Source organism: Diadema setosum, chromosome 19 (genome assembly GCF_964275005.1).
Source record: "Diadema setosum chromosome 19, eeDiaSeto1, whole genome shotgun sequence".
Classification (NCBI taxonomy): domain Eukaryota; kingdom Metazoa; phylum Echinodermata; class Echinoidea; order Diadematoida; family Diadematidae; genus Diadema; species Diadema setosum.
Genome location: NC_092703.1, coordinates 27,073,254 through 27,098,169, shown reverse-complemented (window position 1 = coordinate 27,098,169; position 24,916 = coordinate 27,073,254). Strand labels below are relative to the sequence as shown.

Below are 24,916 nucleotides of genomic sequence, written 5' to 3'. Positions count from 1 at the left end.
GATACAATTCCATGATTTGACCTTGACCATTGACCTTTGGCCGATTTCACCCAAAATCCAATCAAGTAATTGCCCATTATACTTTATACTTGGACCAAGTTTGGTAACATTCCAGTCAATATTACTCAAGTTATCGCATAAACGAATACGGACGGACGTACGGAAGGACGGACGGACGGACAACCCAAAAACAATGCCTCTGGCACCACTTCGTGGCGGAGGCATAATAAAACAGTTCTCACCCTCTTACTTATTTGTAATTCCACACTTACTTCGCCTGATTATATTATTGTGCCAAACTTCTGTTTTAGTCTTAACCATACCGTCAGGACATAAAACATGACTTCTTCCACAATGCACTGAAGAATGCAATTTTCAATCATTCAGTCATGTAAAATTGCTCTGATGCTTTAAAAAAGATAACTTCTATATGTATAAAATATGGTGTTCCTTTCAGCTGTATCTCATATGTATGCCCACAAAAAGAAAATGTTTCAACATTGGCTGTGCCAAACTTTTTGGTACACTGAAGCTGCTGAATGGCAAAAGAGAAATGTTCCCTAATGGTAGTGGCTCCACACAGCGATACTGATTGTGGTAAAATTCTTACTTTGTAGTGAATAAATTTACATAGCAGTGGTTTCTGGAATCTCATCCAAATAACACTTCACATCTCAATACAAGCTTAAAAAAAAGAAAGAAATCAGAGACCATGTTTTAAAGTGGTATTAAAGTACAGGTAACGTTTTCATGGCGCAAACAAACATGGGACAAACTTGTCTTTACAGATCCATTATTTGTCATAAAACAGACATTAATTTCAACATTTTCGAAGGCACTGTTTCTGACAATCACAAAATCATGAACTATCATTTCTTCATCTTTATCAAACTACAGCAGAAATGCACCCTTCAAAGGCCTCAATTTTACATCATTAGCTACATCACCCAGATGCATATCGCTTAAGTGAAGCATCAAACCTAGACACCAGACAATTTAAAACAAAACTGAACTTAATAACTGATAACCACTATTGAACCTCTGAAAGATATTGGTCTATTCACAATCGCTATAGGCATAAAAAGTTCATCAGAAGATTGGTCTGTAGGTGTAAAAGCGAGATGCCTCCTCAAATTACATAAAGCACGAACAAAAAAAAAGCACTTTCAAGTTTTTCAACATTTCTGTGACACTGACAAATTTTGGAGGATGAACGCTTATATCAGGAGTTGTCTATTAATCATGTTCCTACCAGGGCCACATTTAGACTTGTCAAAAAGTCAGAGACCCAATGGATAAGTGTTAATATTTTCTCACAAAGAGAACACATGTATAGGAGAAATGCATATTGACATGGGCTCTTGCTATACAACAATGTAATCAACCCTGTCCTATCCTTACCTGTCACATTAACATCGGTACAGGCAGAAACTCTACAGACGTGCAGCCTTTTTTTGCTTTGCTCTTAGCAAAGACTGCATTTTGTTATAAAGTTGCTTAGATGTCCTATTTTTGCCTAGTGCAGGGGAGTTGAGTATAGCCTTTTCGCATTCCCACACAGATGGGGCTCTATTTAAGGCCAGGCTCTTTTTTAGTGCAACATCAGCCATTATTGCTGATATTTCTTGCTTTGACCATGGCTCATACTTCCTTTTACTTCGATGGGAAGAGGTTTCCTGAGAAGTGTCGACTGCTGATATTTCTTGCTTTGACCATGGCTTATACTTCCTTTTACTTCGAGAGGAAGAGGTTTCCTGGAAAGAGTTGACTCTCTTTTGTCCTGGCTTGATCACTATGATACTGCCAACTTTACCTTGTACTGCATTGTCACCCTGATGTGTTTCATCATTTGTTGCACTGTGGCAACTTTTGTTTGGTAATACAACGCTCGACACTGCTTGACTATTTTTCAAATGAAAACTATGGCTTGGCCGACCAGGGAAAACCTTTGTGTTCTCACTGATATGGATGTCATCTAAAGTTCTGTCTGTGAGCTGAATCCTGCCATGTTCAAAGATATTCAGAAGGTTGCACACTTTTGCCAGGACAAGGGCATCACTGGGGAGGCGATAATATTGCCCATGGACAGACGTGCTATGCCCGAAGTGCTCTGCTAGCTGACCAAGTTCATCTTCATTTAGATGTATCAGTTGACTCATAGTGGCAATTTGGTTTTGTAGGTCAGCTGCTGTAAGGGACAGTGGGCTTTCTGTCTTGCATTCCTTTGCAAAAGATTGCAGACAGTCATGTGAGTGATGCGGACCTTCAGCATCAAAATGAGATCGAGCAAACACGTATGGGTTATCAAAACTGACACTGGCCTTTTGCCTGTTGGTCTCATTCGTGAGAATGTCTAGAGAGTCTTTCATGTTTTGGGTAAGAAGAACTGAAGCACCCTGATCTCGTTTTCCATGTGTGTTGATCAATGACAATCGATCCATAGCAACTTGTTCAGAAAGTGGCAAGGAGTTGAGCACTTCACGCTTTCCACTTTCCCCATGAACTGTTTTTGTCTTGTACGTGTGGACTTTCAGAAACTGCATTTCGCCTGGGTTTTGTCGATTATACAAGACCACTTGCGTCAGTGCACATTTTGCAAGGTCTGCAAATGAGTTCTCATTGATTCCCTCATGCATGATTCTTGTTTTCACACATTTTTCCTGCTCTCCAACATGTGTGTTCAGTTTCATTATGTCTCTCGCGAGAGACAGTTGACATGGATTCATCCACTTTTCGTTTGAAGCCTGACGGAGTGCATGTGACGATACTCTGGGACCCCATTCAAGAGTCATCAGCCGCCGGAAACCTTCAGCATGTTCGTTCACTATGCCTGCCTTTAACCCTTCAGCATCCAGTATGTCAGCAATTCTGGTCAGGTAATGACCCATTTTGATAGCGAGAGATGGTACTCCAAATGTTCCAGAGGCTTCATTGAAAGAGCAGCATTCATATATTGCACTGATGACTACATCAAAGTTTTCTGGATTGATTAGATCCCCTGCTGTTTTGATCAATGGATCTAGTGAACATGCCTGGGAAAGTAGACGAGATGCTTCTGTCATTTTTTGTGCAACAGAATTTTTGTCAATGTCCGCTTCGCCTTCTGAGTTTACATAATACTCTCCAAGTTTAAGGATCAAAGGATCAGTTCTAGCGATCAGTGTTAACCTATCACTTTGCATTCCCGCAAACACTGCCCCCAGTTTTCTTGAAACTGATCCTTTCTCTGGCATCAGATCTTTTCGCTTTTTGGCCGCCATTCCACACTTCACTACATGCCTGGACAATGCTTGCTTCTTGTATAGGCCTTTGCAATCTGAGCAGAAAGTATAGGAATTCATGTTTACAGTACCTGTTGTCCCACGTCTTGCCCTTTGTTTGACCACCAACGGGCCTTGTGCTGACCCTCCTAGCACCCGAGAGTTATGCTTATAGTCTCCCAAATTTGTCAATTTTCCAATGAGCCTTCTCCGCTCTAGGCTAAGTCTTGGCAGCGCCATAATACTACGAACCTCTGCTTCATCACTGTGCTTAACAAACAAGTGCTCATACATTTTTGCATATCCCCTATTACAAAATGTGCAATAGTGGACCTTCTCCTTCTGTCTCCCACCCTTCTTTGCTCTCGCTTTTGATGCCCCAGTCAAATGTGCTGTCTTTTTCTGGAATGAAACCTGTTTACCACAACGAAGATTAGTTGACTCTCTCTCCAGTCCCTGCATAATCTCTCCATGTGAGTCACAAGTCTCATTTCTTGATTTTGACCTCCCCAGCTGTCCATCATCAGAGTCCGAGGAATCAGACAAGCTTTCTGATTCACATTCACGGCCAGACGTCTCCTTAGCTGAACTGACATTACCCAACATCCTCTTTGTCTTCTGCAATAGAGAACAAAGGAAAACACAATGCATCACAAAAATTTGATGTCAATGCAGCTCAGGCCCCACTGAAATTTCTTCGTCTTTTCACCAATACAACTAAAACTCCCAGTTTACCAACCCTGCAGCATTTTCCCCACAGGTTGGGTACCATTTTCATGTTAATTTTAGGGCCACTAACAGGGCGTGTGGTGGTACAGTACAATGTATTTCTAAAATGTGTGAGTTGCATGTTGTGTATAACGTCAATCATATACTTTTGATGCCTTCCTCCTTGAACATGTCAATTCTCCAACATTAATATCATTTACCTAAATTGCTCTAACAGCTGCTGATAAGAGTCTTGTAAAATTCTGTCTCGTGCAATCTTAATTTTTCAAAAATTTGCTGCTTGGTAAAACAATCCTTATTTCAGACCTTTTGCGCTACATTGTATCATCACCAGACATTCTCAGCTGATTGCACATGATGGTTGCAAATGGCTTTCCCAGGTTACAAGGTTGATTGACCTAATAGACTCTGGCCATTCTTCATCTTTCAAGCTTAATAGCAGTTGGGCCTTTGTTTGCAAAATAATTTAAGTTTCAGTATTAAAATCATCAAAGATGGACAGATAGACATAAACACAAAATTATACAAGGAAAAGTAGAAATTACGCGGTGCGTAATATAATGTATGTCCCCTCCGGAAGTAGCATTTTGTAGCAAAATGTACAATATAGGTCAAAAATCAAGGTCAAAGGTCAAAGAAGGCAAAGGTCAAAATTCTGTGTACAAGTTTTGAAGCCCTCACCTATGTGCCGTCACATAAAGCAAACGGAATCAAAATCGGGTTAGAAATGGCGAAGGAGTAGCATTTTGTAGCCAATGTACTATATACAATGTAGGTCAAAAAATCAAGGTCAAAGGTCAAAATTCTGTGTAGAAGTTTTGAAGCTCTCACCTAGTGCCATCACATAAAGCAAACGGAATTGAAATCGGGTTAGAAATGGCGAAGGAGTAGCATTTTGTAGCAAAATGTACAATATAGGTCAAAGGTCAAGGTCAAAGGTCACAACTGAAATTCTGTGTACAAGTTTCAAAGCTCCCATGTAGTGCTATATAAAGCAAACAGAATCAAAATTGGCTCATAAATGACAAAGAAGTAGCAAATTGAACATTTTGATCACACACAGACGCACATACACACACACACACACACACACAAATATGCTCAACATGTGACCCCGGGGGCTTGGCCCTCACCCACACATGTACCCATGCATCTGCCTTCCTGAACAAAACCCCTGATGCACCAAGTGGGAAAGTATCCCTTCCCACATATGAAGGTTTATAAAAAAAACAAAAAGGAATCTACTCCTATTCCCATTGGCTACATCTCAACCCCTCCCCTCCCCCGGTCCCTAACAGGTGCCCTATTTGATCAGCTGTACCCTCTTTTCCAAAAGATAATTCATACCGAATTTGGTTAAAAACCAGCAATGAGTTTGAAGTAAAAACACAAAAACAAAACATATTAAAACAAAACAAATTGCGTGCGTAGTGTAATCTTTGCTGATGGAAATACTTTGAGAAGCATCAAGAGCATGCATTCCCAGTGTTTGCTACTGTCATATTGTCGCAATTTATTGTTGTTGTTCCAGTTAATATTTTGCTTCCAGAGTTTTGAAATGTTTGATGTTAGCGTGTGAGACTATCTCGGTGTAGGGGTTTGTGTGTGTGTGTGTGTGTGTGTGTGTTTATTTCTTCCATTATTCACGAGAACCACTCCATGGTGATAGCCCACCCAAATATTTATCAGGCTAGATGATCTGCCTTATAAAGCGAGCTGCTTGTACGTATACATGTTTGCTTGTTTGTTTTTTTACGTATTTCTAACATCATGCTCAGCACCTCTTCTGCAGAAAATTAAACTAGAAATGTCGCTATGGCGACTGGTATGCCTCCGCCTTAATGCATTGTTCTCCAAATAGGGCAATGTCTTGACAATGTGTGATGAGTTTCAAATAACTGGCAAAGTATTAAATTTACAAGTTTGTCACAAATGTGTTGAATGTTCACTTTCCTTGAACTAGGTTTAATTGGATGGATGGCTATTCTGCCTACGAGTGCAGGTATTTGGGAATTTGATAATTTTTATTTCACTTTGACCCTTTTTTTAACAAGTCTATGCATTGATTAAATTTTCAAGGTGTGGAGAAAAGTGTAATTTCACCATCAAATTGTAAAATAATTGCATTTTAACTTGACTTTTGACCCTGGAACTTTGACCCTTTGACCCTAAAATTCCCAAGAGAATCACTGTCAGGTAGAACATGCGTAGATATATGTACTAAGTTTCATGATGATACTTTGCGTCACTTTCGAGATATGGACCAAGAAGTGACATTTCGCCCTTTCACTCGACCTTTGAGCTTAGGGCAAGAAACTTCCACGAGAGTATATCTATTGGGTTATATATGTATCAAGTTTCAAGGAAAATCTGGCAAGTATTGCATTTAATATGACGGAAAAAGTGAAATTATGAGGAGTTGACCTTGACCTTTGACCCATGACTCCACATTCTCTAGATAATCACTGCTAGTCAGTACATGCATATGTACTTAGTTCTATAAAGATAGTTTGAACCATTTCTAAAATATGGAGTAAAAATTGAAATTTTAACATTTTCACTTGACCTCTGACCTTTGACCTCATGTCCTGAAACTCTCTCTGGAGAATCTTTATTTTGTATTACATGTATACACCAAGTTTCCAGAAAAAATTCCAGGCATTGCATAGATATGGGGGAAATAGTGAAATTTTGAGCATTTGACCTTAAGTGACCTTTTGACCTTGAGCATGTGCCCCCCCCCCCAAAAAAAAGCTGATAAGCACAACTTCGTCCATTCATGCATATACATACCAAGTCTCATTAGGATAACTTAAAAGGTTTTTTAGTTACGCTGTCCACAAAATGCATTACGGACGGAAGGACGGACAACCCGAAAATATAATGCCTCCGGCGACACTTCGTGGCGGAGGCATAAAAACACATTTCATATTATCATTTTTCACATCATAAACACTTCAGGGTAGAACTGACATACTACAATACAAATATGCACAAGATATTTCAAATGACTACGAATTCAATGTACATGGAAATGGAAATGAAAATATGACATAGAAAAAGAGGTTTTGCAGTGAATGCTTACACCAAAAACAGAGCTCTTAGTCCGGCAGCCAAACCCTGATTTTGGGGCTTAGGTTGCATTGGAATATTATAGTTTTTTTTTTAAAGTGATATTGAATGTTTAGACCTTCTATTTTATCAATCCACATGCTGGAGCTCTGTCAGCATTGAGCAATTTGAGATATACATGGAAATCCAAGATGCCCTACTTATTTTTAGAGTAAATCCACATTTTTATCAGAGTGTCTGAAAGCACAGACTATCACAATCAGTATCAGGGGAATCCCCCAAATGCTGGGATCTGATTGGTCAGAAGTGAAGGAAGTTACTTGCAACCAAAGGTTTCTATTCAATTCTAGTAAGTAATTTTCCTTTATTACTACATGTATTATCATTATTGATTAAAAAAAAAGAAAAAGTGTTGTTTATGGTAAATGACAGTTCATTAAAGTACCTAAAAAAAAAGCATCTTATTCATGAATATGTGTAGATTATTAGATACTCCAGAACCTTGCTGTCTTTCCAAACCAGTTCTTCAGTCCCACTTATACAAAATTGTGGTAGATCTATGCATAACAAAAATGATACTGAGAAGTGATTGGGAAATAACTGCTAAGATAATAGTATCATAGGTCCAAACTACTTTAGGGTGATAGCATAACATTTCCCTATCATATTTCAATAAAGCATTATGTCCACATGAATATAGAATCCTTTCATAAAATATAATCATTCTAGTCCAAGTCATATTAAGTGATAGTCTACATAACTAGACCTTAGTTTTCCAATTTAAGTGTATACATCCCAATGCACTTTAGAATACCGTAAAAATTGTGGTGTTGTTAATCATAGGAGCTGTCTTGCAAAGTGACTTTAAGTAATTTTTAAAATGTCTTTTTTAGTTTTGTAAAAGACCTATGCAAACAATGGAATTTGTTCTAAATTCAGATAATAAATAGTACTCAAATGAAGTTACCGTTATGCAGAACCATGATGTACAATTGCATAGATACATTTTTTGGTTTTCTGCCTTGGTGCACCTTAATATAGAGAGCTCTTTATGGATCTATATCTATGTACACACCCATGATACAGGCAAATGACCTGCACATGTTTACAGCGGGTATGTGTGGTACAGCACTTAATCTGTCAACCTATACAGTGTGAACCACATTTGTCTCAGTTAGATGTGGACATCCCTTGTTTGGCCCTACACAAAACCTACTAAACCTAAGGTAAGTCCATAAACTTCTGTGAACACACACACATGCATAAAATGTATGTATATATATGAAGAGCCTGATCGCAAAATCCACATTTTGCGTTTTTATTATTTCAAACAAGAGGGGAGAGATAGTCCTACAGTGATGTGACACCGGATTTTTGGCAAGTTACATATTTCCAAAGATTTTAATGAGCATTTTTTTTTTTTTTTTTTTTTTTATACAAAACGGCTTAAACCCACTTGACCAATTAATCAGTGTCGCAATTTTTTTCCAAGATGGCTCCACCAAAGAACATGTAATTATAAAATCAAGCTACGGATTTAAATTGTTTTTGCAAAAGATGCAGTTTTTGTCCTTTTTTAAAGGTATTTATGTGGCTGAATTTGAAATGGATATGTCAACTGCTTACCATTCGGCTTAGAAAAATAGTGGACAAAACCATTATCTAAAGCTTTACAGAAATATTCATTACAAAAAAGAAACATAGGCCCTATCTATTTGATTGGATTTGACCCATTTTGCGAGCTATGGAATTAACACGTTTTTGTGCTTTTTGAAAGGAATGTTCATGTAGCTGGATTTAAAATAAATATTCCAACAAGTTACCATTTGGCTCATACATAAATAATAGACATTGCCAAATCAAACTCTCACACTATTTCATTTATTTCTTTGTGTCACAGATTTGGATTTCCCCAATATAAAAATGGAGGAAGGGTGCTTCTTTGAATGGAGGTTTAACTGTGGTGGTAGAAAAGAAGAATTATCAAACATCACAGAAAAACATATAAAGACGACAATAAAGTGTAGCAAAGAGTACAATGATGGTATTCATGAGAAACATGAGATTGGTAGTCACATACAAGCTCATAGAACTTGCACTGACAGCTATTGTCATCCCTCAAATGTGAAGAGAGCTACAAACCGCAAAGTAATGATCAAGCAAGTACTTCACAGAATCCACAAAAAAGAGAGAAGCGTTCTGACATTCCACATTTCAATTTTTTTCAACATTGCCTGTACTGTGGTGAAGTATGTGTGACTGAGAAAAATAAGAAGAACCCCTCAAGGTGGCGGCCTGCCTTTGTTTGCAGACAAGTAGAAAGAGCAGACAACAGAACTTTAAAATAAGAGATTCTAGACATATGTGATGAAAGAGATGACAAGTGGGCTTCAGAAGTCAGACTCAGGATAGCAGGAGCCCTGAGTGACCTGCATGCTGCAGATGCACGCTATCATGTAGATTGTCGTTTGAAGTTCAGATTGACCCGTTACACTCCTTACGCAGATGGTACAAAAACGGAAACTGAATCGAAAGATGAAGCTTTTGAAGCAGTTGTGGAGAGAATGGAAAATGACCAGACTAAAATGTGGAATTCTGTAGACCTCTATGCGATGTACACAGAGAATGGAGGACAGGCCGTGTCTTGTAGAGTTCTTGTCACAAAACTATCAGAACACTTTAAGGACAGTCTTATTACCCTATCATCACCTGGCGTAGCAACAATTCTAGCATTCAAAAGCAGGGCAAAGGACATCCTCCAAATCGTCCCAGACTTAGAAGACAGTGACATTGCGATTTCATGGGTGAAGGACAAGATATGTGAAGAAACCCAGAGAATACTAGTCGACAGAAGCAAGTACCATATCGGCATGAATCTTGAAGAAATAAAGAAGAAGTCAAGTGACACAGTCCTCCGTCTTTTATCACAGTTATCTCCAAGGCTGGACAACACACTACCAGCTTTTCTCATTGCAAATATGATCACATCTGTACTGACAGACTCTCCAACAGAGTTACAGATTACCTTAGCCGTCCTTTTGAGAGATTCCAAGGAGTTGGTAAGGACTATGAATGACTTCGGTGTGACATGCACATATGATGAATTATTACGCTTCAAGAGATCAGTAGCCGTAGAAACAGCCAAGATGAGTGAATTGACTGCCATATTAAATGCTGAAGGTGGTCTTGTGCAGTTCGTCGCTGACAACTTTGATGCAGATATTTCATCTCAGAATGGGAAATTGTCAACTCATTCATTAGCTGTCCTTATGACACAACCTGAGGGCAACTCTGACCAACCTGACCAACACGAAGTCTCACGTCTGAAGAAAACTGAAATGTCCAGAAAAATTGACTACAAAATTGACACAGTGAGGTACAACGGTCCAAAGAAGCCAGAGATGCCAACGATTAAGTACCAAGTTCCACCGTTGAAAGTCATTGCACAGATGGCGGTGTCAACACAACAAGCCAGTGAAAAGGACTTCAGTTTCCTGAAAGAGGTAATTCAGCATGACGACACTCCAGAGTTCAATGGTTACAATACAGGTCTATGCCGTGATGAAGGGAAACCCCTACAACCTAGAACAAAGACAGTATACTTGATACCATTGATTGACATGCCCCCTGCTCACCCTGACACAATAATGACAGCCATGAGTAAAGCACAAGAGATGACAGAAAAAAACGGTCAGAAATACACACTGTTCACAGTTGACCAACAGCTATACAAGGTTGTGGTAGATGTAAAATGGTCATACCCAGAATTGTATCAGAACCTCATTCCTAGGCTGGGTGGTATGCACTTGTTGATGAGTTTTGTTGGTTCTGTTGGAACACTTATGGCTGACACTGGTCTTGCAGAGATATTGGCATCCACGTTTGGAGGTGTTGGCAAGATGATGACAGGAAAGAAATTCCCTATGAATATGAGAGCCATGCGGATGGTAGCCGAAGAGCTCCTTCGAGATACTCTTTCAACTGTGCATGTGCAGTCCCAAGGAGAGCTTATGTCTGAACTGGAGAACCTTGCACTTCAGAGTCGCACAACAAAGATGTGGGTTCATAATCTCATCAAGCCTGTGCTCATCACGATGATGTATGTGAGGGCAGAAAGAGAAGCTGATTGGGCCCTTCATCTCCAGACAGTGAAGCTCATGATCCCCTACTTCTTTGCATCCGCACACATTAATTATGCTCGATATTTTATGCTCTATCTAAGAAGCATGGAGGCTCTTCCGGAAGATGTCCTTCGGAATTTCTTGCAAGGTGAGCATGTCATGCGCCATATCCGAGGGATCTGGAACGGCATCTGGAGCGATATGTTCATAGAGAGTACCTTCATGAGGTATGGGCATGGCAAGTGTGGCATCATCGGAATCACACTCAAACCCGAGACCTTGAAGACGTGGGCCCTGAGTTTGCATGTTTGCGGAGAGTTGCTTCAAGAACTGTTTGACATTCGGGAAAATGCATCTTGTTCCAGTGTAACAAAACACAAAGAAGAGTATGCATCTCGTATCTCCGCAGACAACTTCGACAGAAAGGGTATCAGAAGTAAATTAGATACCTGCATCCACCCCTTGAAGGCAACGGATCATCCAAAAGCCATCGTCAATGTTGTGAATGGCCGTATTGCTCCAGAGTCAGTGAATGTAGATGATGCACATGCAATAGGAATGAAGCAGATGAACGAATTTGAACAAAATCTGCCAGAAGGTTTCTATGCTCCAATTTCAAAGAAGGTGGTATTGATGAGCATGGGGAAGAAGGCCATCAACTTTGGTGAGTCAAAAGTGTATGACACCAAATTGATCTACTCACGAGTGACTGGACTACAAGCAAGTTCAAGGGATCTAAATTTCCGTGATGTGATGTCTTGTGAACTCTCACCAGTGCCTACAGCGTTGTTTGATGACTGTGGTGACATGCGAATTGCTAAATCCAAGGCCACCTTGAAGAATCAGACAAAGGTTGAAGTTTCGACAAGCCAGACAGGAAGACAAGGTGAAATACGCACAGTGATTGATGACTGTGCCCTCCTGTGGAACCCCAGCTGGCCATCATCATCACCATCAAGACAAGCAACTGTGATGGATTACGTTAACAAATTCAAGAGCAAGGTAGCCAACTACCTGAAATCTGGAGATACATATCTAGTCTTCGATCGCTACTATGATTACAGCATGAAGTGTGCAACCAGGTCATCCAGGGGAAATGATGGATCGCGGGTATATCAACTCGACCCGTCTTCACCTCTTCCTCCCCAGAAACTAACCCTCACAGTTAGCGAGAACAAAAGACAACTAATTCCCATCATATCCACAGAACTTCAATCTGACGGCCATTTCATGAAAGAGAACAGACACAAGCTTATCATAACTGACAAAGAAGCAACCCCTGTTGAAGTTCATCCAGATGGGTCACAAACACAGAGGCAGGATTTGTCCACTAAACATGAGGAAGCCGACACCATCATTGTCACGCAAGCCATCAAACTGGCATCCGATGAAGGAAGTTTCACTCAAGTGATCGCCGACGATACAGATGTGTATATCCTTCTGCTCCATCATTATCATGAGCAAGGTCTTACATCACCTTTAGTGATGGAGTCCCCAATCAAAGACAGGAGAGTCATTGACATACCTGCAACAATCAACAAGCACAAAGATATCGTCCATCTGATGCTGCCTGGTCACGCACTGACCGGCTGTGACACAGTTGGGGCATGTTTCGGCATCGGTAAAGGAACTCTGCTGAAAGTCCTTAGAAACAATCCTGGGATACGGTTGGAGTCAGTAGGAGACATTGAGGCTGACGTGGCTGATGTTATGCATGAAGCGACTGCACTTATTGGAGCTTGTTACGGGCAACCACGTGCTACATCAAGGACAGAGGCACGTTGGAGCACATGGCGATCAAAAGTAGGACGACCAGGGGCAACGAGCATGCCAAATCTGTCTTCCTTGCCACCGACAACAGAAGCCTTCCCTGAAAATGTGAAACGTGCCCACCTTCAGACATGGATTTGGAGAAAGGCCCTGGATCTCAATCCTACAGTACCAGACCCAACAAAGTATGGATATATGAAGGAAGAGAAAACAAAATCCCTCCTACCAGTGACACTTTCTCCAGAAATACAGCTGGCTCCTGAAAGCATCCTAAAACTTATTCGGTGTACATGTTCCGGTGAAATGCCTTGCAGAACATCTGGCTGTGGCTGCCATAAGGCAAATCTTGCCTGTACAATATTTTGTGCATGTAACGGCTCATTAACTTGTCACAATGACCAAAAGAGAGAGGCAAGAGATATTACCAGCCATCCAGAAGAAGCAGATGAAATAGATGCATAAACAGTAAGTATCTTCACGGAAAGACTGATATTCAGGAACATGATCCATACATCTAAACCAAATAAAGTAGTAAACAAATTTAAATATTTGGTTCTTGCCAGAACAGAAGATCTGTTTTATCACCTCTGCCTGTAGCAGTGTAACCAATGGTGACACTACAAGGGAACAAGCACATCATTCAGGTATGATTGTTGAATTGTTTCACACTACTCTTCTGCAAGGACAGGTCCTCCAACAGCAGGGTGATGTAAAAAAAAAATCTTCAACAGCCATTAAGGTTCCAGTTTGATCATTATATTGTATCACCCAAAAGAGATCACTTTCAAAACAATCAAGAAGTATTTTAAAAAATCATATCAAAAAAGATACCTTGAAATTATGTGTATACCAATAATGTATACAGAAAAGCAACATGACTATTTTGAAATACTTCTGATAATACTACAGTTAAATCCTGTTATAACGAAATGCTTGGGATCACATAAAATACTTCGTTATAAGCGAATTACGTTGTATGCGAATCGCTTTGCTATAGGTTTGTATTTACAGAGAATCGGGACTTCAGCTAGCATTGCTTTGTTGTAAGCGGTCATTCGTTATAAGCGACTTCGTTATAATAGGATTAACCTGTATTATTTCTATCAATGAATCTAAGCTTTAGGCCTTAATCTTCATATTTTTTTTTTTACATTATGCACCTCACTTGTCCAAAAAAAAAAAAAAAAGAAGAGAAAATCTTAAATGATAAGTCAGGTCTTTCCGCGATTCTACATAGTCTACACTACAGCATGTTTATATGGCGGCCATCTTGAAAAATGGCTGCCATTTTATTTTAAGACATCAAAACATAGTAATATCCTGAAACTAACCTCAGATTTGAATTCTCCATCCCTAAAAACCTTCAATGCCCATTTTTGATGTGCTAGGGGGGTTAAAAGTAAGTAAATAGCATTTTCAAGATGGCCGCCGACGGCCATCTTGGATTTCCGCGTATATCTCAAATTGCTCAATGCTGACAGTGCTCCAGCATGTGGATTCTTAAAATAGAAGGTCTTAACAGTCAATATCAATAAAAAAAAAAAAAACTATAACATTCCAATGCAATCTTACCCCCATGGCTGCCGGACTATCTAATTTGTACTGCATTTCACAATTGTCACACTAACACTCCCACAAACATGCAACATGCGAAGAGAAAGACATCTCTCTATAAAAAGCAAGATGATACACTCTACGCTGCATTTACACTATGTTCACAGCAGCCCCGTTACAGGCCAATATGGACAAAATGCTTAGCTGGACGGACGTGAAATGTGAAGGTAAGACGGGATAGGCAAACGTGACAGGCCTTGGATGCCGAGTCAGATTTTTAAACCGACAAAAAAACAAACAAACTAGAGATTGTAATTTGTCATCACTAAAAAATTAAGGTGATCCGATTTTTTTTTAATCAATGATTCAAGTCCTGATCGCAATAGGCATGACCATGCAGGTTTCATGTGTATTCAGAGACATTGGCCGTGTGATGTTTGGATTCTCATTTAGAAAAGGGAGTCATATCTGCCATCTTTGGCACCAAATCTGTATACACTATAACGAAGATACAGCAACAAGTACATATGACCTTTGACACCACTTTGCACAACCTAGATGGCATCTGAGCAAAAAGTGGTAATTTTGTGAAATGATTCTTGTAACATTATCTTTGCGTGTGCAAAATATGGGAAAGATAAGACATGTATTCACCAAGATACAGGATGAAACATTTGTGACCTTTGACCATAATTTACATACCCAATATGTTGTCCGATCAAGTAGTTGTTATTTTATGAAATAATGTACGTGACATGAACTAAACATGTGCAAAATATGGGGGTGATAGGGGCTGTTTTTCTTGAGTTATTGCAAAGAAAGTTGCAGAAACATAGAAATATCTCAATACATCGAAGATAAGCTTTAATTTCAGTCAAGTATTTTAACATGATCCCGACATCATATGAAAAGACAAAGGGTACGTAACGACAGCACAAAGTCTCAGTTACAACATATTAAAATCTGAGAAATATTCACCGAAGGGTAAGTGAGCTAGTGCTCGATAAAGACAATCATGTCAATTTTCACATCTAGAAAAATTCCCTCCCATAGAGATAACACGTCATAACGAAGAAACAGAAAGAAGTACATATGACCTTTTGACCCCACTTTGCACAGACAAGATGGCATCTGAGGAAAGAGTGGTTATTTTGTGAAATGATTCTTGTAACCTGACCTTTGCGTGTGCAAAATATGGGAGAGACAGGACATGTATTCACTTAGATACAGGATGAACCATTTATGACCTTTGACCCTAATTTACATACCGCAGATTGTGTCCGGTCAAGTAATTGTTATTTTATGAAATGATGTACGTAGCGTGAACTAAACATGTGCGAAATATTGGGTAGATAGGGCTTGTTCTTCTTGAGTTATTGCAAAGAAAGTTGCAAAAGGAAATTAATATGAAAATACATCGAAGATAAGCTTTAATTTCAACCAAGTTTTTGGACGTCATCCCGACACAGTATGAAAAAATGAAGGGCACATTTACGATAGCCCAAAGTCTCAGCTACAACAAATCAAAATCTGGGAGAAATTCATTGAAGTATAAGTGAGCTAGTGCTCGATAAATATAGTCATGTCAATTTTCATTTCCAGAAAAACTGCACTCCCATAGAGATAACACGTAAACTGGTCAAATTTTACAAGGATACTTTCAATCCATTTTTACGAGGTGATGACGTCATCCAATCAAAATTTTGTGATTATAAATATAAAAGTACATTTAATAAGCTACAACATACTGAAAACTGGGTGAAAATTGGCGAAGGATAAGTGAGATACGCTCGAGTGAACTTGAAATTTGATGACGTCATTTTGAAAATTTACTTTTACTTTATTAAGAAATTTGCTATCTTTTAATCATTTTTTAAGTATCGCCAACCCATGAAATCATATGTACAACTCATCAGCTTTCAAAATATGTAAAGAAAATGGGGGGTCACCGTCCATCCTGACGAGTAAAATCCGATTTAAAATTGGCGGTTTTTTGGCATTGTTGCACTGTATATCGCCATTGACGCGCGCGTGGAATTTCAACTTTGACGGGCCCATATGACGTCATATTGAGTTGCATTGACTTAAAACTTGGTAGAAAAATTCCTTGACATTTCAGGCATCTGATAAATGTGAAAAAACGGGAAATTTTTATTGCATATGAGCTGTGCGTGCGTATATGTGCGCGCGCGTACGCGTCCGTCCGATTTTTTCAATTTTTCAAAAAATGCTCCAAATGGTCTGAAACGTGTGCAAAAAGATTTTTAGCTCAATTGGAGCATACAAATATTTCAACGCGCGCGTACGTGCACGTTTTAATAATAAATATGAATTTTGATAATATGAGTAGAATGCGCTTGACTTGAAATATATGTGACGTAAATTTCATTGAAAATTTCCATTCCATTAACGAGATATGAATGAAAATGTGTTTTCATATAATGACGTCATCGTGATGTCATGGTCGACTGATCACAATGATACATTAGATCTGTCATCTTTGTGACATGATACATACACGGTATGATTTTGAAATGGATAGGCAGAGGACTTTCTGAGCTAACCTCTGCACAAATTTTGAGGAGAAATAAAGAAACAAATAAAGAAGAAGAAGAAGATTAAAGAATCAGTACAGATACAGAAGGTGATCCGAGAGGATACTCGGATCACCTAAAAAAAAAAAAAAAAAGTCGCCATGGCAATCCTAGTGCTAATGAGCATTTACTTTCCTTGGTGCTGTTCGGGAACTATATTAATAAACAACTATCGCGATCAGTTTGAAATACCTGAATCGCGTGCACATTTTTCAGATAATGAACATGCAACATGACATTTAAAACATGCACACACATACACACACACCCACACAAGCAACCAACAACATCGAACATAAAATGTTCATTAGCTTTAATCAAGGTAAGTGCTACAACGTGTCTCGCCCACAAATGTACAACACATTTGTAAAACTCTAACTTATTGTTATAAAGTGGAATCCAGGCAAAGTGTAATTAGTACAAGAGCTTCGTAGAATTATTTGCAAAGACAAGGCAAGTGCCAAAATGTGTCTCACACATTTGCGTAGAAGAAATTCATTTTTTCCTAACTTCCGGAAGTTCATTTACCCCGCCTATGACCTTTGACCCTGTGGTGACATTCAACCCCCCCCCCTGGGACATTTAAAAGCCAAGTTTGGTGACGTCACAAACTGAAATATGGATCAAAAGTTATGAGCCATAGTTGAAATGTGCCTAAAAACTTAACATTGAGCCCTAAAAGTTTAACCCATCTGTGACCTTTGACCTTGTGATAAACTTTAACTCCTTAAGGGATATCTACCATCCAAGTTTGGTCACAAATGGACATATCCATCAGAAGTTATGAGCCATAATCAAAATGTGCTATAAAAACTTGACTTTGGGCCCTAGAGTTCATTAACCCCTGTCTGTGACCTTTGACCTTAGGTAACCATAATGCTTAGTAAAATGTTTAACTTTGTTTAACCATCCATCTCTCCAAGTTTAATTGTGATTGAAGTCCTCAGTAAAGAAGAGTTATTCATGTTTCTGTAGCCTTACAGACGGACAACAAACAACAGACGGACAGTCGACGGACGGACAGACAGAGAGACAGATGCCGCAGGCGATCCCTTGGTCTTCCCCCACCTCTGGTTGTTTGATAAACAGTACCCCATTTGCCATTTACACATGAAAACCTGATGTGTATACCTGTCAACATTTATTTATGTAACAAATGAAGAAGTTTTGGTGTGTACGTGTGTGCCACACACAAACACACTGCTATAGCTTCTGACCATCCGAGCATTGAGAATTTAGGGTTTCTGGGACGAACACTGAACTAGTGCTTTCTATAGCTCAGTCGGTAGAGCACCAGGCTAGCAATTCGGAGGTCTCGGGTTCGAATCCCGATGGAATCCCATTTTCTTTGCTCAATTTTCCACTAACATTTATTTATGTAAGAAAACCAACTTGCATGGGTACGATATATACATGTCATCCATAAAAGTAAATTTACAAAGCTATTAATGCTACCTTGAGATGCATATGAATGATGGCTGCTTAATTAATCGATTGAAGTTGCAAGCTGCTAACGAGCTTTCCACATGACGTCTACTTGAGAATAAATAAAGTACAGTACAGTACAGTACAGCAGAATTGTCATCTGTTCAAGCCACAATCACCGCCTCCCAAGCTTGAAAGCACTCTTTCTGCACTTTGCATTTACCGCGTCTCTGAGCTCTGTTGAGAACTTGCTTTCGGTTGTTTGTCCCGGAAACTGTAACTCAGCCTGAATGAGAAGTGCACAAAATGCAATGTTCTTCCTCAATGCCTCCTTTGTCTTCCATTCCTTCCCAGTGTATACTAAGCTGCCATGAAAGTTGCTACGGGCAAGTTCCTCAACGGAAATAACCTTGTCCAGCAGCTTTACAATTAGCTCCCTCGCCCCCGATGACAAGTCATACGCGTGATCATAAACATCCTTGTCAATGACAGTTGCGTTGTCTGCCCCTAACATCCCCTTTCCGTCTGGCAGCATGGCATGATAGTCCGGGAAAGTTTTCACTGGAAGCAGCTCCTTCTCCTTCCTGAGCTCATCAAGCTGAAGCTCAAGTTCATTGTTCCTCCGCACAAGATCCCCATTCTCTTCGTTGAGTCTCCGGTTGTCTTCCATCACTAGTGCGATCATTCGTAGCTCAGAGAGGGATGTGCTGTTCATTTGGGCATCTTCACGGGAGGAGGAGGATGTGTCTTCTTTGATTTCATTGATAGTTTTGGGGATAATGGGGCTGCATTGTCAGGAACATCTTTCGCGGCTTTGAAGGACAACAGGGCTGGGCTGTTGGGTACATATTCTACGGCTTTGGGGGATGATGAGGCGGCGTCTTCAAGGGAGAATGGGTATGTATTGTCGGCTGTGGAGATGACCAGGCTGTCGGGAACTCCAATAAAGGATGAATTGGCGTCTGTCGGATCTGCACAGAAAACCAATGAATCCTCGAAGTCATCAAGAGAGCTATTGTCAGAGTTGTTGACTGGAACTGTGGTAGGTTTGTTGATCAGGCCAGCCACTTAGTGGCCTGGGGCAGCGTCTGCATAGGGAAGCTCATGGCATGCGGCAGCATTTTGGCTACGAATGAAACAGTGATGCTGAACTGCAGTACGCTGTGGTCTCTGCAAAGCAAATAAACAAAACAACAAAATTTCAAGTTAGGAGCACATCGTATGAGTAAAGACAGTACAAATTTGTAGCACTTTATACAACATTATCATAAACAACTTAACAAGTACACTATACGATAATGTATCAAAAAAGCTGCTGAAAACTGCTTTCAAAATAGTGGGAGCCAATGGAGTAAAATGAAGTCAAAAGGGGCCTCAGCTTTTGATCCTAGCAGAATCTTCATCAGAGTCAAAATGGCAAACAGGCAGGGAAGGCAATCACATATATTAAAGGACTTCACACAACAAGAACGGGCTGGGACAGCTTAGGGAGACAGAACAAAGAAAACAAAAGGGGAGGGTGGGAGCTGTTGGGCAAAGAGCCCAACAGGTAAAGGAAGGGGGATTAGAGCAGGAGGGTGGACAGGCAAAAGGCAGAGGAGGGTCAGTGATGATCCCATGGACCATGGGGCCAAGCAGCCTTTGAAGGATAAGGATGAATAGGGAGGCAACATCAAACAAGATAAGGAGCAATGCCTTGTAGAGTCGTATCAGTGATGGAGTGATTGGGAAGATTGAAATAGTGGCCCACTGGAGTATCTAGCTTGGCTGTGTTGACAGTAGATCTGTGTCCATAAAAGCATCTTTTGAATGTTGTCTTGGTTTCCCCAACATATGGATCCCACAAACTCTGCAAGTGATAAGATACACAACATTAGTGGCGGTACAAGTGATGTTGCCCTTGGTGTGGTGAGAGAGGCCGGTAGAGTTGCTTGTGAAAGAGTCACTCCCATGGATGTGTATACTATAATGATGCACCTGCTGGCTTAACATCTGAATGTGCCATGCTGTAAGGGAGAATTGTCAGTGAGGGAGGGTACTTCAGCACGAACAATGAGATCCTTGAGGATGTGGGGGCTTCGGTGTGCCAAGATGAGAGTATTAGGAATGGCCTGTAAGAGACAATCAGAGGTGTGAAGGATATAGTGATTGTCATGAAGGATATTGTGGAGAGGGGGTAGATTGGGATGAGAGATGGTCACAAGGGATATTCTGTCAGTGCTGTCCTGCTTGTTGGTTTTTGGTTTGAGAACTTCAGATCTGAGGAGAGAACAAACTTTGTTGATAGCTTGTTGAACTCTCCTGGTACCGTAGAGCCCCTGGCTGCAAGATGTCTCTTCAGGTTCCTGGCATAGAAAGAAAACTCAGAATCCTCAGAGCAGATACGGCAAAGTCTGATGGCTTGACTGTAAGTATACATGTGTATAACTTTCATGCTGTAAAAGTTTCACAGTCCATTTTTCTGCATTTACATGCATATACAAGAATTGATTTGAAGAGATATAACATGAGCAATGACTACTGTGCAGGTACAGAGGCAAATAAGTTGTAAAAGTTAAAAATAGTCAAGAACATGTTCATTACATTATTCAAAGCTTTAGCATTTACGTGTAGCATTGAGATTTGGAACCAAAAATGTAGTTAAGAATAGGACGACACAGAATAAAAATATACTTACGTAGGCTGATAATTTGTGCCCTGAATCGTCCCTGCTTACAGGAGACTGGGACCTCCATCCCGATGTCAAGATCGCCAAGTCGCTTGACCCTGCTTCGAGGTACTGTTTCTCTCACGCCTTTCCATGTAGACACCAACCACTCAACAGTAAACTGTGCGCCAGATATGTTGAACTGAATGTAACACTATAAGCTACAAAGGGTGTGAGGATGGTTCGAGCTCAGAGAAGAATTGAAAATATAAAACATGTCAGATCTTACTTGACTTAATATACTTAGGAAAAGCATGATCTCGTTTCAGACTATCAGCCAATCACAATTCTATGGACTTCAATGACCAATGAGCATCGTGACTTCAGCAACCAATATGTATCGCATATTAATTTTGACCTTTGAGACACGTCTTTTGAACTGTTGCTCAAATAATCCACGTACTGATTACCTTGCTTCCAAAGTTACTTCTTTAAGCCAAAATTATCATTATACATTTAATGTTATTCCTTAAAGCCTGAGTTATAAATTCCCTTTCATTCTTTCTTCTTTAAGCCCAAATTGTCATTATACATTTCCCATGTAGGCCCGAATGTTTCTCCTTTAAGCCCAATGATTTAAATTCCCCCTTCCAATATTTCTTCTTTAAACCCAAATCATTATCATAAATGCACTGTGTACTATCATGATGATAGTACACCGTGCAACACATTTTTACTTTGGTGCCACAAAGCGCTGCGTGGTCAGCTAAGTCTATAGTTGACTTGCAGGTTACCTACCATGTGTGTACATTATCATGGTAGTCTAGTGGTGAGTTTGCGTCATTTGAACTGTCTACAGTTGCCTTTTTGAAGTTTTGAAGTTTCTAGCAACAAGGATTAGTATGTGAATGTAGCCCAAGCCCTAAGCATACCTATAGCTATAGGCCTACCTACCAAGGATAGGTGTAGACTCTAAGTAGCCCAAAACGTTTATCTGCAGTTTTCATGTAGACATTCTAACTACCTGTGTTGTTCTCCCCTGCCCCCCTCCCTTGTCTTGTTCCATAGATTTTCTATCATATTTTTTCTTAGACAGTTAAAATGGTTTCAGGTGTGAAATAAAATGGGAATGTAGATGTGGAATATAAAGCAAGTAACCAACTTTTGGTTTCACGCAATGAGACAAACTATCACTACCTCAGCGATCTGAATATATGTAGCTTTCTTTCCTCAGCTGCGCTTCGGAAAGATAGCTACATCCAGATCGCTTCGGAAGTGATGGTTTGTCCCATTACCTTCTCCAATATTGATTATTTGCTTATTATTGGCATTCAGACCTAACAGACAGGAGGAGGACAACCTGAAAACTTGCTTCCAGCAGCACCTTACATGGGCGGAGGCAAAAATGAACAAAAGAACGAAGTGAATCCATTTCAAGTGAAGCTATTTCTTTCCTACTTTAAAGGGACTGTACAGTACTGGTTGAGGTAGGGATTCATGTTTTGAACATTCCCAAGTGAAATAATGAAAAGTCTCTTATGAAATATGCAAGAGCATGTAATTTTAAGAAGGATTCAACGTTTATTTGATGAAAATTGGTTTTCAAATGGCTGAGATATAAAAAAAAGTGCTAATAATAAAAGGCGACATGCCCCAACTTTATTAGTATCTCTTTGTTTCACTTTGTTTTTGGATATCTCAGCCATTTCAAAACCGATTTTCATCGAATAAACTTTTGATACCCCTTAGAACTGCATGCTCTTTGACATCTCATAGAGTGGTTTCTGAATATCTCACAAAACGTTAAAAGCTAAATCTTCACCTCGACCACAACTGTACACACCCTTTAATTGGAAGCAAACATTTTGTCCAGCAGAGAATTATGAATCTTTTTCAACACAGTGAAAGTAAAGAATTGTACCTTTTCATCAAAACATATTGGGCACTTGCAAAAAACAAATGGCACTTTGCTTGCCTGTGAAATCCAACAATAACAACTTAGTTGTATATAAAGTCGGAATGAAAATCAGTACATCACAAGCAGCAGCCATATCACATTTGCAGCAATACTAGAGGTATAGCAACAATCATTTATTGTGTCATGGCAAGTGCAATGATGCTACAAATTCGCATAAAACAGTAAAGAGAACACCCTGATAGTATGTGTCATGAGATCTATGAGGTGTGTCAGAAAAGTTCCAGGACTGGCATCATTAAAGATTTATTTCAAACCCAAACTTCAAACTCAGGATTTTCACCTTCAAAGCAATCTATCTTGAGTATTTAACTGTGATTCTAGCTTTCTGCAGCCATCAGATTTTTTTTCTATATAATTACCTCCGCCAAGGGAGGAGGTTATGTTTTCATTACCATTGGTTTGTTGGTTTGTTTGTCTGTGTGCAAAAAAAAAAAATCAAAAAGTTGTTAACGGATTTGGATGAAACTTACAGGAAAGGTTGAGAATGACACAAGTAACAAATGATTAAATATTTGGTAGTGATTCGAAAATTTTGTTGAGAGTTTTGGAGGATTATTGGTCTGTTGACAGGTAGAGTCAATGAACTTATGAGTTCAAGCTGCACATTTTTGAGGTTTTCAAACACTCATTAAAGTGCGTGCTCTAGTTTCTACTAGGGGAAGGCGTGTTGCGCAGCTGAGGGCTTATGACATACATAACAAAGGCTTCTAGTTGGGAAATCGGGCGATTTTTCAGCATGTATATCTATGGGTGGAAATGAGTGATCTCTATGGAAGAGCCCAAAGAGCTTTTCCCCAGTGGTGGAGAGGACAAAAATCTCTTTGGGAAAAGCAAGATCATCGGTGGAAAGTAGCTGCTTGGCAGAGGTCTGTGCTCTCAGAGTGCTTTTCTAGTTTTATATATACACATCTTCTGTTTCAGGTTGTTCAGCAATGAGCACAGAGCAATGAACGAACTTGAAGTTTTGTTACGGTTGGGGAAAACGCAATCAGAAGTGCTGAGATTGCTGCAGCAAGTTTTCGGAGATGAGACAACGACACACACACATTTTTAAGTGGTGCAAAAGGTTTAAAGAAGGACGAGAGGATGTGGAAGATGACCCTAGGGGTGGAAGGCCCTCAACAACCAGGACTGAGGTCAACATTGACCGTGTCAAGCAGACGGTGCATGGCGATCGTCGGCTGACTGTTCGAATGATGGCAAATGAGCTGGGTATGAATCTGGACCGCGTCTGGAAGATTCTCACTGAAGATCTGGACACGCGGAAAATCTGCGCAAAGATGGTGGCAAAACTCCTGAGTGATGACCAGAAGAATTGACACATGCAAGTTTGTCAGGACATTATTGAGTGCTTGAAACTGAACGAGACTTGCTAAGGAGAGTCATTACCAGTCATTACCTTAGTCCTGGTCTTAGAGAGCCTTCTGCTCCCAGGTCATCTTCCACGTCCTGTTGTCCTTCTGTAATCTACTTTCGCATGCATTTCAATTTCGCGAATCAGGGGCTGGCAAAATTTGTGAAATTAAAAGGCACGCAAGCATTCCTCGTTTTACAGTATACATCAAAAGTTATGAGCCATAATCGAAACCCGCCGTAAAAAATTAACATTGGGCCCTACAGTTCATTGACCAATGCCTGTGACTTTTGACCTTCATGTGACCTTCATGTTTAGCAAAATGTGTAACTTTGTATATCAACCACTCTTCCCCCAAGTTTGATTGAAATTGAAGTCTTAAGTTAGGAGTTATTCAAGCTTTTGTAGCATT

At 39.9% G+C, this 24,916-nt stretch overlaps 1 protein-coding gene across 1 annotated transcript in view; it reads right to left on the bottom strand.

Annotated features, from left to right (window-relative positions):
• LOC140242389 (uncharacterized) overlaps positions 1-24,916 on the bottom strand; it is a 200,169-nt gene that overhangs the window by 28,801 nt on the left and 146,452 nt on the right. The gene's annotated exons all lie outside the window — the stretch shown is intronic.